Source organism: Halichoeres trimaculatus, unplaced genomic scaffold, assembly GCF_033239565.1.
Source record: "Halichoeres trimaculatus isolate MK-OKI-2021-1 unplaced genomic scaffold, fHalTri1.1 fHalTri1_scaffold_57, whole genome shotgun sequence".
In the NCBI taxonomy this organism is placed as follows: Eukaryota; Metazoa; Chordata; class Actinopteri; order Labriformes; family Labridae; genus Halichoeres; species Halichoeres trimaculatus.
Window position 1 is genome coordinate 155,460 of NW_027437236.1, and position 15,034 is coordinate 170,493.

Consider the following 15,034-nt stretch of genomic DNA (forward strand, 5'->3'; position numbering starts at 1 on the left):
CCAAACATCACAAGATAAAGGGGCTAACATGGATGGCTACCCTGCAAGTCTGCAGGTAATGCAACACCAATTGGATTAAAATGTTGGAAACAACCGCTACTTTAATTATACAATATATGTCATATTTCCAGGTGGTCAGTGCGAAAGAAGACCAATCACGATTCCACCTGATTCTAGTGGTGTCAAGGGGTGCGTCTCAATGCGCTAATTTTGTGCCCCTACCCACTCTATCTCCTCCGCAGCACCGGCAATACTTTTAGTCGCCATTTTGAAGACTGTCCCTAAGCAGTAACTGTACTTAGGGGAGAGAGGAGAGAGCATGTAGGAGACTGATCGGAGGAGCTATGATCGAGGAAACACGAGAGCTGGCTTTGCAGAGGTCTTTTCACTGACTGACACGCTCCCCATATGGAATATCACTCTCTGATTGGACGCTGCAGCGGCTCAGACTTCTCTACATGAAACTTCACAGACACAACAGAGTCTGATGAGAGAGAAAAGGCGAGCTGAGGACAGGTACAGAGGATTGTGCAGAAACTGATCATAAATCGATTATTAAGTGTTTGCTGTGAGTTTAAAGCGCAAAACACTGAACACAACCATCATCAAATCAATATAATGGAGGATTTTTACTGAAATCTAATAAATAGTATCTTTCTGAAACTCAACAAACTAGGTTAAATTAATAAGTTTCAGAGTTCACGATGTAGATAAAGGCTAAAGTATTCATAAATCTAACAATTACGCATTTTACCGGTAAAGTGATCCTCGAGCTTCTTAACTGCACACAGAATAAACTGAGTGCAGGTTTTTTTCATGGCAATGTGTTTCTTAAACTGGTTCAAGGAACAAAGCTCTGTTTACTGTTTATGTTATGTGCCGACACACAAACAGCTGTTAGAGCTGACTGACAGATGATCCAGAGGTGATCAGCTGATGCCGTCATCAGTGAAACACGTCACTTCATGTGACGCTCTGGAGGAGAGGATGTCCCATTGCTCTAAAAAGGAATCTCCTCCATCCTCTCTCCTCTCTTTATTTCTTCGCATCTTTATCGCTTTGAGATGCACCCAGGGCCTCCAGCTCTGCTTCGTAGCAGCCTCTCCCTTCCCCCCTCCTTCCCTCTTTTCCTTTTCCCAGGTGGGCATGAGTAAGGTGTGCGGAGTGCAGGCAGGTGCGCGGAGTGCAGGCAGGTGCAGGCGATTGGTAATCACCAGACTGGTTCACCAGCAGTCACCTTCCTCTGCCATAAAACCAGACTGCAGCCGCTACTGTGAGCTGGATCTTTGCATACCACTGTCAGTAGTAAGCTTAAACTCAGTCTTTTCTTTCATAATGCTCTGGATTTTAACACCCTGTTTCCTCAGATCCTGGACCCACTCTGCCTGACTCACCTGTATTTTCTTGATTATCCAACTCTGAAGCCTCCCCCGGCTCGCTTGCACACCTCCTCAGCCTGCCTTCCTTAAAGCTCTCCCCTCTCTTTGGCTGTCTAAGGTTTCCCCTCTCTCTCTGGGTCAGCTAACTCTCTAGTGCGAGCTCTGTAGTGTGGTTGGGTCTGTTTGGTTTTAGTCCGTTTAGTTGTGTCCTTTGTCATGAAGGTTGTGTGTTTCCTAGCTCAGCCTCATTTAGTCTGAGATAGTGTTTTCTGTTTATCTTCCTTGAGTTAATTTCAGCATAGCCTTCGTTTTGTAGCCTCCTGTGTAGCTCCTTATTTTGCCTGACTTCTTTAGTTAGTATTCTTCTCCAGCCAGTGTTTGTTTACCATGTGTTCTTTTTTTTCCTCTACTATATATGGTGTCTTTTACCTTTCCGCTGTTTTGAATTATTCTTATTAACGAGTGTTTTAATTGATTGTGTTTTTATCCAATGTGTTTTTATTGATCCTGATTTTAAGCCTGTACAGCACTTTGGCCAACTGGGGTTGTTTTAAAATGTGCTATATAAATAAAGTTTGACTTGACTTGACTTGACTTTGGTTATATAAATAAACTCTTTACTGCAAATTTTCTGGTCTGCTGTGTCTCCCTGTTGTCCTGCATTTGAGTCTCTGATCCATTATTTGACAAGTGGATGTACTGGGACCTAATCTAAAGTGTCACGGTGTCAGGGAAGAACACTCTCTTTATTGTGCATCCAACGTGAGTTTGACCTCCACTACCACCAGATGCAATTGAATTTCGAAGCATGCCAATAGCGGAATGCCCATTGTGCAAAGTAAGTCTTCCTTTGCAGATTTTGGCTCTTCATGTTCAGGAGTGCATGGAGTCTCAATCTGCAGCAGAAGATAATGTGGTAAATGTAGCTCTGGTATACTTGATTTTGCTTTGTGAATGTGACACTAATTTTATATTCTAACTGTTCTTCAGTTTTGTTGTAACACAGATATTTGTGGGTCATATTATAGACATGTCAAAGTGAGGTCCAGATGGTTCCTGCAGATGACAGCCTCTCCTCTGTGGCATGACACAGAGACATTTAATTGAATAGTTGCAGTACTTATAGTTAATTACTATATGACCTTTTGAGATGCCTGCAATGTAAAGGATGAGGGGCAGTATTTAACCCTTAGGATCCCAAGCAAGGAACAAAAATTGAATTTTTCTGATTTAAAAAAAATCTGGAAATAAGTTGGGAGTATACACAACACACTTTTAGGTTCCCTCAAGCATCAAGAACACAGGAAAAAGTGGTGTGGCCCTACCCTTACAGAATCTACAAATTCTGAGACCTAAGATAAGTTGATTGGAATTTTTAGGCCATTTTTGCTTCTGTCACATTTTTACTCACTGTGGACTTATTTTTCACTGCAATAATAATTTATACACTTCTATGAGGTCAGACGAACCAGGGCTGAAGCCAGATGTAACTCAACAACCTCTCATTAATATAGCATAACCAGAATACAAGAAAGTGTTCAATAAAGAAAAGCGGACATTGAAGTTTTCTGAATATTTACTTTAAATCAATGAAAACTGTGAATACCTATGTACAGAACACTTAATTCAAGTCTTGGATCAAAGAAAAAACAAGTTGTTAAGTATCTAAAAGCTCTGAACACACAATCTGTTGCTGATTGGTGCAGAGTAGCCCCAAGCTGAAACATGACACAAAGCAGATGGAAGGCAGTTCTCAAGAATTATTTAGATGTAAATACAGGACATATATCGAGGGCTTGTACAGAGTGTAGAATTACTTGTTTTTGTGCAGAATTGAGCTAGGGCAAATGGTTCATTTTCTGCAGATTTACAAAAAGGGCGTGTGAATAAACACTGCAAACGATGTCGATGGCAGTTTCACAAAACCATCGTTCTTTCCGGCATTTCCTCGGCATGTTGCTGACATCGCGTGTAATACATCAAGGTACCCTCGGAAACTTGAGAATCTGAGGATAACGCCACTTTTTACAGCTTATGAATAGGACAAACTGTTTGTACATGCCAGTCGGCCTGAGATCTTCAGGGTTACTCATTTATTAATCTCCATCAGAAGTTCTGATGCCATATCTGTTTCATCAAATTCACCCCAGAGTTCTTACAACTTCATGCAAGCACGTGTGGGGAAAGGTAAAATAGATAACATTATATAGTGAGATGCTATTACGACCTACTACCAATAGAGGTTGCTAGTGAGTTATTTATACAGGGGTATAACCAGAAGAAGAGTGTGAGTTGCTATGATAGAAAACCTGTTGTAAGTTCCCCCCAAATTCAAAGTCAAGTCGAATAATAAGTAAATGCGTGCTTCTCTTCATAAATATCTGAAGATATTACATATAATATGGGGTTATTTTACATGAAGATGCAACTTACATTACCCGTTTTTGCTATTCTTTTCAACCAAGATTCTTATTGTACTTTTGTAGATGAATAGACGATCTTGAGACGGGTAAGGCAAATGCCTTGAGCCAGGATAATAGAGAAGAAGTCATCAAAAAGTAAATCTAGTGTTTAAATACATGAAGTTATCCTTGTGCATTTGTTTTCAACACAAGTGGTTTACTTCTACTGATTATGCTTACTGTTTGACAGTGTTGATGATATCTTGGAAACCATTTGTCGAAGAGTTGATGTTGAAAAGCAGTTCCGTATCCAGATCTCAACAAACATCCTTGAGAGAGGCCTTCTGTAGTGGTAACGCCAGCAGAAAAATTCTCCCACTGCTACACTGGCAGTCACCTTCTTTGGAGACACAGGGGTGGACACAGGTGCCCTCCGACAAAAAAGTCTCACTTTTTCAGTCTTACACAGACTCTTACAGAGCAAGCAGAAAATTAGATCGAGACTTAGATGTTGATTCAACTATTTAGTCATATTGTTTTGGCTTTTCTAACAAAACTGTGTCCCTGATTTATGGTTCTTAGGAGAATCCCATGATTCTCCTAAGAACCACGCGTCTTAAAGGGGTTCAATTTTATGACCTTTAAGCTACTGAATGAGAGTTTAAAAAATAAAAATAAAGAAAAGGACATCCTATGTTAAACTTTCATCTATTAAAAAAGATATGCACTTACTTAAGGATTTCTATTCTTGAGAAGTATGTTACGCTGCAAACTTTGTTTCTGTTCTCTTCTGTCTTTTCCTGTCTAAAGTCTTATCTACTGCTGTTACAAATTAGAAGAAATATAAAAAACGTGCAAATTATTTTGTTTGAGCACCACAGTAAATGCTTTGTTTTGTTTTGTTTTTATGTTGAAATGGTGACTGGAATTGAAGGTCGATTCTTTGAGGGACCTCGACATCACAAAAGCCCACAATATTCTCTGACTGATTTTGATTGTGGTCTCTACAGGTGTGTTTATATTTTTATGCTGATCATTTTGTAAGGTATTCTAACTTAAGTGATACAACTGTGCAATCATTTTGTGAATAGGACCGTAGGAGAGATTTTAGCTGCAAGTTTGGCTCAAGGTGCCCCGACCCCAGCCTTTTTCAGCCCTGGGACCTACAGTTACCTCGGTAGTGGCCATATAAATCCAATAATTCTCAACAGTGATGCAGTAGCAGATGACCAGTTTCGAGGGTTAATTGACCAGGTATAACCTTGATGTGCTGGAAATGATGAGCTATAAGAGGATATAGAGCATATTGTGTCAAGAAATACTGTTAAAAATATATATATATATATATATATATATATATATATATATATATATATATATATATATATATATATATATTTTTTTTTTTTTTTTTTTTTTTTTTTTTTTTTGCCGTGGTCATTTTATTTTCAGGTTGAGCTTTGAACTGCCTGATCTAGCGGATGAAATCCTAAACTGTGGATATACTGTTTATACTATCTATCTCCAACAGGGAGTCCATTGTTAGGTATGCAATTTTTTCTGTATGCACAAAATGTACATACAGAATGGAGGGTGCCATTCTGTATGTACAGAATGTTGTGGTGTTACGGGTCCCGGGCACGGTGACCACAATAACAAAAAGAAATCAATCTGCAGAATAAAGGTAGAGTCTCAGAGTCAGAACGACAGGAGCACTCGTATCTTTCTCCAGATTGCGTCTCTTTAATTCTGACTAACTTGTGTACAAAAGACATAGTGCATTTTCTTTGTCCTAAGGAAAAATATCCTCCTAAAAACAACCAAATCTGGTTTATGTGTAACAGTTCTATTCACAACAGCTATAAACTGCATATTTCTGTGCTTTCAAACACTTTAAAGTGACTTAAGTTTTACTAAACATCTTTAATAACAAAGTGACAAAACACATTTAAGATTACTCATCCACACTCTTATGTAAGTGCTACAGCTTTTTCATATATAGACATTGCACTTAAACTGTACATTTCTAACTGAACATGACTTTCTCTGAATTACAAAACAAATACACAACTAGGAAATGTTAAAACACTAAGAGTCACATCAGGAACCGTTTCACATGAGTGGGAGCATTATGTGAGTACAAAACCCTACACAGATGTTAATGAGACAATACAATACAAAACCTTAACCATCTACTGACCTGCAGAATAAAGGTAGAGGCTCAGAGTCAGGACAACAGGAGCACTCGGATCTTTCTCCAGATTGCGTCTGAGGGGAGTGAGATTTTTTTCCCTAGGATGAAATCGGGAAATCCACGCCCCCAGCCCATGTGATTGGTTCCTGCAGCATCTCTTCTTCTTCTGTGTAATCCTGCTGATTTGTCATCGAGTGCGTTTCATGCGCCACCATCGGTCTCCGAGGGAAATGAGGCTTAATAACATTTAAAATGTCACACTACTTTAGAATTACCACATATTAAATTTCAATTCAAGAACTGAACACTTTCAACACAGCGTGGTGAGAGCGGCGATGTAATTGCAGTGAAAATATAAACACCATTCGAGCATTCGAGGTAGAAGTGTGTGGAAGTGTGGAAGTGAGAGACGTGGAGGGTTTTATAGCCCACTACCCCTCCCCACGGATCAGTTTGGAAATGGCCCTTAATGTGGCGGACACTCCGCGAGAACGCGCAAACGGAGGGGTAAGCTGGTAGGGAGAGTGTGTAGGGGGCGGTTTGAAAAAAGCCCTGGGTGCATCCGAATAGTCCTTTTTTGATAAGGAACCTTCCTAACTGAAGAAATGACCCGGAAGCATTTACGCTTCGGCCATGATAAGTGCCGTTCGAATTCTCCAAAAGTTAAGGAAAGGAGGGTCGTTGCTTCCTTTAATATCTCCTTTAGCTTAGGAAACACCGGACCATCCTTTTCAAAAGGAAAGGAGAAGAAAACGCCCCATAATGCCTTGCGGCAAGTGACGTGTATAAATACGGCTCCTGCCGAAAGTTTATGGAAACTTATGATGGAGAAGGGACAGAAATTATGTGCGAGACTGTTGCTTTTCTAACATTTACCATCATGTGTCTGCCTGAATGTGTTTATTGTGTTCACGATGTATGAACCTCAAAAAGATTTATAACCCGAAACGTTTGGTTGCAATTCCGAACTGAAGCAATGGATCACTAGTGATAGAAGTAATAATGTTTATTAAAATAAATAAAAGAAGGACAAATGAGGAATATTACAATACTCCAAATATAATAAATTCAAACAATGTTCATAATGATATATGTGAATGAAACAGGGGGTGTAGTGTTTCTGACAGTCTGCTGTATTATCCAAGACAGTCCTCTTGTGTTATTAGGCAGATTGTCAACATTTATAGATGCTCTCACGAACCTCACAGCTGTGAGCAGGAAACACACACTGTATGACCAAAGACAAAACACCATCACATCTCCGCTGATCATGGATTATTGATGTTAGCCGGTGAAGACAAGAAACAATGTGAGATAAGGCACAGGACAAATGCGCTTCTTGTAGTTCATTTTTCAAACATTGTAGTTCGTCGTGACTTCGTCACAAGTAATTGTCGTCACATAAATATGACATCAAAGTGAAAGTGTAGTCGAATTCCTCTTTGGCCGCAGTTCTCCTTTCCTCTCATCTTTTCCCCTCCTTCCCTTGACCCTGTGACGTTTTTTATCGGGGTTAAGGTAAAGTGGATAGGAAAGGCCTTAGGAAGGACTATTCGGATCCACCCCCTGAGGGGAAGGCGGGGTGTTCGTCCACAGTAGGCAACCGGGGTGCGCGACTACAGTGACAAGGTTCCGCTTTCTGTTTCTATCCCTTATTGATACATATGTTCACAGTGATGCATCTCAAAATTCTAAGTAAAACTCTTCTTATTGACGAAGCATATTTATAAAGAGTGAGGCAACAAACAAAGGTTGATCCATGCATCAACAAAAACAATAACCATACTAAATGTGGTTACACATATTTAGGTGTACCACAGTGGCCCAACTGAAAGACCATTTACAGGCTCAGCAAACTTTTGCAGGAGTTTGGAGTTTATTAATTTTTTAATTTTTTTTTTTTAATTTATTTGATTTACAGGGACAATGCATATTAATAGACATTTACAGTAAATATGCCAGAGTTAGCCAAAAGGCTAATTTTCATCTGTAGTCCCTGGCCAGATGTTAAAATGGTCAACCTAAAAAGCACAAGATGAAATAAAACAGAGCAGAATGAGAGAATGCAGAGTTCGTTATTAAAAAAAAAAAAAAAAAAAAAAAAAAAGAAAAGAAAAGAAAATAAATCAATAAAATCACACCCTAAAGTTAAACAGTACTAGGATCTGAGAGAGAAGAAGAGAGAGACAGAAGGAGAGAAAGAGAAATAAAATAATAATTATAATACATAAGGGTAAATAACCACATATATGAAAAAGAGAGGCAGCTGCATAAGGTAGGTTTCCAAATCATGCAAAGCATATAAAGAATCAACAGAGAACACAAAATACAAGGCCATGCAAGTAAGACATAAGGTATACCAAGGTACTGTTAACACAGGACAGATCTATATAAAAGCATATGATTATTAAAATAAAGCATGCATGACTGGGTTGAGCAGCAGAGGAAAGAGAAACAAAACCAAAAATGCAACATAGCACAGAAAAAAACATATACAGTTGGCTCTTGCATGCACAAGACAATTTTGCAGAAGGCAGACATGAGGTAGCAGGGACAGGGGTAATGGTTTTAGTGCTGGCAGTTTTGACTTTTTATAAGCCACTGTTTTAAGTAAGACCTGAATGACTGATATGTGTTGAGCTCTCTGACAGTAGATGGTATGTTATTCCATTCTCGAGAGGCTTGGACAGAGAAAACTGACTGACTAAAAGTGCTTTTTCGAAGAGGGATAATGCAGTCTCCTCTTGTGACTCCTCTTGTGTGATGGGAATTTGTTCTAAGACTGACAAAATCAGAAAGCGGTGGGGGAGCCATATCGCGTGTGATTTTATAGACGAGACATGCATTTATGTGTTTTACCAAGTTTTCCCAGCTTAGAAGCTTATGCTTTTTCAGAATCTCACAATGATGAAATTGTTTTTGTTGTTTGTCAAAGACTTTAAGTGTTTGCTTATACAAAGACTGAAGTGGTTTCAAGGTTGTTTGACCAGCCTGGGACCAGCTAGTTAGACAGTAGGTCATGTGACAAAATATCATTGAATGCATGTACATCTTGGCTGCTTCGGTGGACATGGAGTTCCTGATAACTCTGAAATTTGCAAGGTTAAACTTCACCTGTTTACAGACTTTTTTTACATGTTCCCTGAATTTTAGATTAGAATCAAGAATAACACCCAGGTATTTAAATTCTTTTACAATCTGTAGCTTTTCACCTGATACAATAATATCAGGGTCTTCAGAGTCACCTGTTTTAGAGAAGAACATTCCAACTGTTTTAGATAAATTTAGTTGGAGACAGCACTGATTGAGCCATGCTGTGATTTTAGCCATTGCATTGGTCAGTTTTAGAGCTACTTCTGCTTTGGTCAAGCCATGTACATACAAAACAGTGTCATCAGCATACATTTGGATATAAACCTCAGGACACACAGATGGCAAGTCATTGACATACAAACAGAATAGGAGTGGGCCCAATATGGATCCCTGCGGAACACCAGTTGACAAGTAAAGGGCTTCAGATTGATGGTTATATATTCGCACAGTTTGATATCGATTATGAAGATATGACTCTACCCATTTAAGGGCATCAGAAGAAAAATTAAATGTGGATAACTTAGATAAAAGAACCCCATGATTGACAGTGTCAAAGGCTTTCCTGAGGTCCAGAAAAACAGCACCTACAAAGCCCCGACCATCTAGTAGTGACTTGATTTTTTCGATAAGGAAGCAATTTGCAGTCTCGGTTGAGTGGTTAGATCTGAAGCCAAACTGCATTGGATGCAGATGAAAAGAACTGTTGTTCAAGTAGTGTATAATTTGCTCAGCTGCCCATTTCTCTGCAACTTTGGAAATTACTGGTAAAATACTGATAGGTCTATAATTACAGGGGGAATGGGGATCACCGGATTTGTAAATTGGTGTGACAACTGCTGATTTCCATACTGTTGGAAATTCTCTTTCAGATATTGAGAGGTTAACAATACTTGTGACATGTTTGACAAGTGTTGGACAAAGATTTTTTAACATGGTGGTGTCCATTCCAAAAACATCTTTTGCTCTTGATGGTTTTAGAGATGTAATGATTTCTGAGATTTTTAAATTATCAGCATTTTTAAAACTGAAAGGTGGCTCCATTGTGTTTACTGTATGCCCACCTTCAGGGTTTGTAGAGAATCCATCTGCAATAGATGTCACTGAATCAACAAAGTACTGATTAAGAGCTCCAGCTACCTGGGCTGGGTCCTTTACCAAGTTTCCATTAAGATAAAGTTCGATTGATTTGCCTGTATTGTGATGTTGTACGAGGAGCTTTTTTAGCTGGTTCCATATTATCTTAGGATTACCCTTTGCCTCACTAATAACAGAAATGAAAAAATCCGCCCTGGCTTTCCTCATTCCCCTAGTTACTTTATTTCTTAACTTGGAAAATTGGCATTTATCATGAAACAGTTTGGTTCTGATAGCTTTTTTCAAAGCAAGATCCCGTTCTTTCATTAATTTCAAAATGTCAGAGTTTATCCAAGGAAGGCTGTTTTTTTTACCTCTACACTTAATCTTTCGGGAAAATTCTTTGATGATCAGCTGCATTTTGTTCATAAATACAAAACTGCCCTCTTTTAAGTCCTTTTCAGAAAGTAGCTCAGTCCAGTTAAAATCCTGAACTGCTCTTTTAAAATGGTCCTCTTTGCACCTGGGGATCCTGACAGATTCATGTTCTGGGACATGAGAGGGGCTGAATCTCCTATTTGTTAATTTTCTGGCCACCAGTACAAGATTATGATCAGAGAGTCCAGTAATCATATTGAGAGATTTTGTGATTCTCTCAGGCCTGTTACTGAATACCAGGTCAATCTGAGTTCTGGTCGATTGAGTTATTCTTGTTGGACCCATAATCAGCTGTGAGAGGTCATAACCATCAGTTATTTTTTTGAGGTTTTTTCTTTTTAACTTGTCTTCCCAGTTAACATTTAGATCTCCCATTACTATCACCTCTTTTTTAAAATTGCATTCTTTAAGCATGTTTTGGAGTTTTTCATAAAAATCATTGTTAGCGGAGGGTGGACGGTAAATAACAATGAGAATAAAAGACATTTGTGGTGATAGAGTGATATTCAAACCAATACATTCAAGTTCACGGTTTACCCAAGTCAATTCGTGACATTGTATACAGTCTTTTACGTAAACCATAACTCCGCCCCCCTTTGATGTCACTCTGTCTCTTCTGAAGATTTGATAGCCTGGCACTTCGATTGATGAAGATGGTGAATATTTTTGCAGCCAAGTCTCTGACAAACAGAGGAAATCTAAATTCGAATCAAGAAGTAGATGATGAATTTCCTCACTTTTAGATACCAGACTTCTTATGTTTAAATGTCCACCGAATAGTCCCTTAGGTTTTACTCTTGAGTCCCATATCATTCTGGAGTGATTGACAGTTTGAAAAACTCTCCACTTCCTGTTTTTTGCGATCGCTTTATTGATTATTTTTTCCCGGGTTGGATTAGTTACACCCGCGTGTAGATTAACGTGACCTTCATTCCGGATAACAGTTTTTAATGATGATCGTGCGTGTGGAATGTCACCTTTGATGTTTGCTGCGGCCGTGTGTCTCTGTTGGTGTGGTGTCCTCGCGGCGCTCCTTGGCAGGGGACCGCCATCCAGACAATCCGGACATCCCCGCGATGGTGACCCGCACCGAGGGAAGCACACCCGGTCCAGGCCATGGAAGCATGCCAATCCCACCCAACGTGCTGACCGGCACATCTCCCACGAACCCCGTGTCTATGGTGCCGCTCGGAGAGGCGACACGATCAGCCAGGTCAGAGTGCGGTTCCTCGGTGTAATTTGGCATGTCGGCATACATGGTGTGTACCTGAGAGAAGGTAGTATTGCTCCACCGGGCTGTGTACACAGTGCGGGATTCATCCTGTGCTGGGTTGTTTTCCGGGCCAGGACACTGATGAATATCTCCGGATAGCAAGAGGCAGATGATGATAATCAAAGTGTGGCTTCGTTGCAGTTTGTACATGGCTTTGGTGCGTTTTGACGCCCGGTTGTAGAGAGACGGATAGATGAATGAGACAACAAAGACGTGTCTCCCGAAGCCGAAATGTTTGTTTATTTGGTTTGTGAGGAGGGTTTGCTCCTCAGCTGCACAGTTTGGGTTCAGAGCATCTCCAAACAAAATTGATCTCTTAAAAACCTGTCTGGTGTCATGATGCTTTAGCATACCTGTTAAAAATACGTATAAAAGAAGAGGTGCAAGTACACCTGTCCTGCCTGCCGCCATCTTGAAATCCTACCTCAAGCTGATTCTGGTGTGACATCATAACTTTACAATAATTAACTTTTCCCAGAATATTCTAACCTCACTGAAAAAAAACCATTGGTTGAACGTAAAAAAAATTGAGGTAATCATTCACATCCAATATTCTTTGGTTGACTCAATGTAAAATAACGTGTTCAGTTTAATCCAATTTCTTTTAATCCAAGCAAACTGTTTTCTGACAGTGAGGCAAACTAATTATGTTGAGTTGACCTAAATTAAAAACGAATGTCTTCATTGATTCAATGTAAATATTCTGTTCAGGGTAACCTAAAATGGTTACATTTGAATGTAAATAAACATTAAAGCAAATCAATTATATTAAATTGCCCTAAATTAATAAATATAAACTTTTTTACAGTATAGCATATGCAGAAATGAAATTTTAAAAATGCTTAAAACATATTTTGAAAAAATAAAGAATACTGTCAAAATTATTTTACAACAAATGTAATTATTGTTCCATTGTTTTGAAACATTTTGGAGCGGTGAAACATGCAAACATGAAAACATGTTCACTCTGGTGAACTGAGCAATTACAGTACAAATGTTACTACTGCAATACAAATTCCATCACTTTTCTAAAGGATTTGTGGACTCAAGAGTATTTTAAAACAAGTAGCCAACTCTGCCCTGGGATGGTTGGTAAACAACTATGACAAAATCTTCAACAAATACTGAATACTATAGTGAACAGGCATTGGTTTTAATGCTTTTTCTTTTCCTCAGACACTAAAACAAACCTCAAACACTTACAATTGCAACGAACATGCAGTAAAGAAGAGATGCATGCAGAGATAAAGAAGCCTTTCCGAGGATGTCGTGCTGGTGCAAAGTTAAAGGCCAGGAGATGGAGATACAAGCCCTTTCTTCCTTCAGTCATCATTGGGAATGTCAACTCTCTGCCCAACAAAAAGGATGAACTAGAGATACTGGTGAAGACACAAAATGTATACCGTGAGTGCAGCCTCATGTGCTTTACTGAGGTTGAGTCAAAACATCTCTGATTCTTGTGTGGATATCCCTGGCTTCACGCTGATAGAATAGAATAGAATAGAATAGAAAATACTTTATTTATCCCCGAGGGGAAATTCAGGAGTCACCGCAGCATTTAAGAAAACAAAAGTAAGAAAGAGTATAGAAAGTGCAAAAATGTCCATAAGAAATTAGATGACGACATCCCGTCCACCACTCGTCCACCACTCTCCAGCCCAGCCAGTCTCCACCTCCACAGGGTCCAGGACTGAGCCTCCCCAGCAGTCTGTTCAGTTTCTGTCTCCTGGATCCTGTCTGCTCACAGCAGGCGAAGCTCCTCCGATGTGTCGCGGCGTCCGATGTCTGCTCCGTCAGCCACGTCCGTGAACAGCATGATGCCGCTGGATTAGCACAGCTAGCTCATCCAATCCCCCGGAGCCAGATCCCACATTCCCAACAACGATGGATGGAAGGACAGGTCCACGTCGTCACCTCCCAGCTCACATCCGAGAACCAGCACGTCGTCCTCACCTCCTCCTCCTCAGCTCGAGGGAAATCATCAAGCCCTACACTAGTTAGCATTGACATGCTACAGGCTGCTAACAGCTAATTTCGCATATAAACAATGCAGCCATGGTTACATGTAGGATCTCCAGACAAACACAGGAGAAAAGTAGTAAAAAATACCGCCGAAGCCACAAAAAGTTTGGTGTCCGTGACCGACAATGAACCATACAAAGTGATGATCCACTCCCAATACAAAGATTACGAAAAAGAGACGAAAAAAATTACAAGAAACGGACAAAGAACAGAGAGCTGCTGCAACAGGCAGCTACTTGGGCAGCGCCTAGCAACCGTTACGTATGTACCGTACGTTACGTCTGGACAGAGACACCAAAGCTAGTGGCAAGTCAAAAGGTGGAGGACTGGTTTTATACATCAATCAGAGATGGTGTAATCCTGATCATACTACAGTCAAGGTGAAGATGTGTTGTCCGGACATTGAACTGTTGGCAGTTGGGATGAGGCCATATTACCTTCCCAGAGAATTCAGTCATATAATAACAATCCTCGTGTACATTCCACCCAAAGCAACTGCTGAAGTTCCATGTGATGTTATCCAAGAAACTGTTGCCAGGCTACAGACTCAACATCCTGAGGCTCTCATAATAATATCTGGAGACTTTAACCATGTTAGCCTCTCCTCTTATCTCACTGGATTTAAACAGTTTGTTAATTGCCCAACCAGAGTGAACAGAACACTTGATCTTCTATATGCCAACGTCAAAGATGCATACAGTGCCACTGCATTACCACCACTGGGCAGGTCGGATCACAATCTGGTTTTACTTCAGTCTTGTTACAGACCCTGCTTATTGAGGCAGCATGCAACTACTGTAACAGTTAGAAAATGGACACCTGAGGCCAGTGAGGCTCTGAGAGACTGCTTTGAGTGCACAGACTGGAATGTATTGTTAGAAACAGATGAAAATAGTATAGATATTGATAAACAGGTTGACTGTTTTACTGAATACATCAACTTCTGTAAAGACAATATCATACCATCAAAGACTGTACTCCGTTTCCCCAATAACAAACCCTGGATCACAAGTGACATCAAGGATATCCTCAATCAGAAAAAGGAAGCCTTTAGAGATGGCGACAAAGAACGGCTCAAACTGGTGCAAAAAGTGCTGAAGAGGTGATTAAGGGAGGCTAAGGTGAAATATAAAAAGAACATTGAGAGAAAACTACAAAA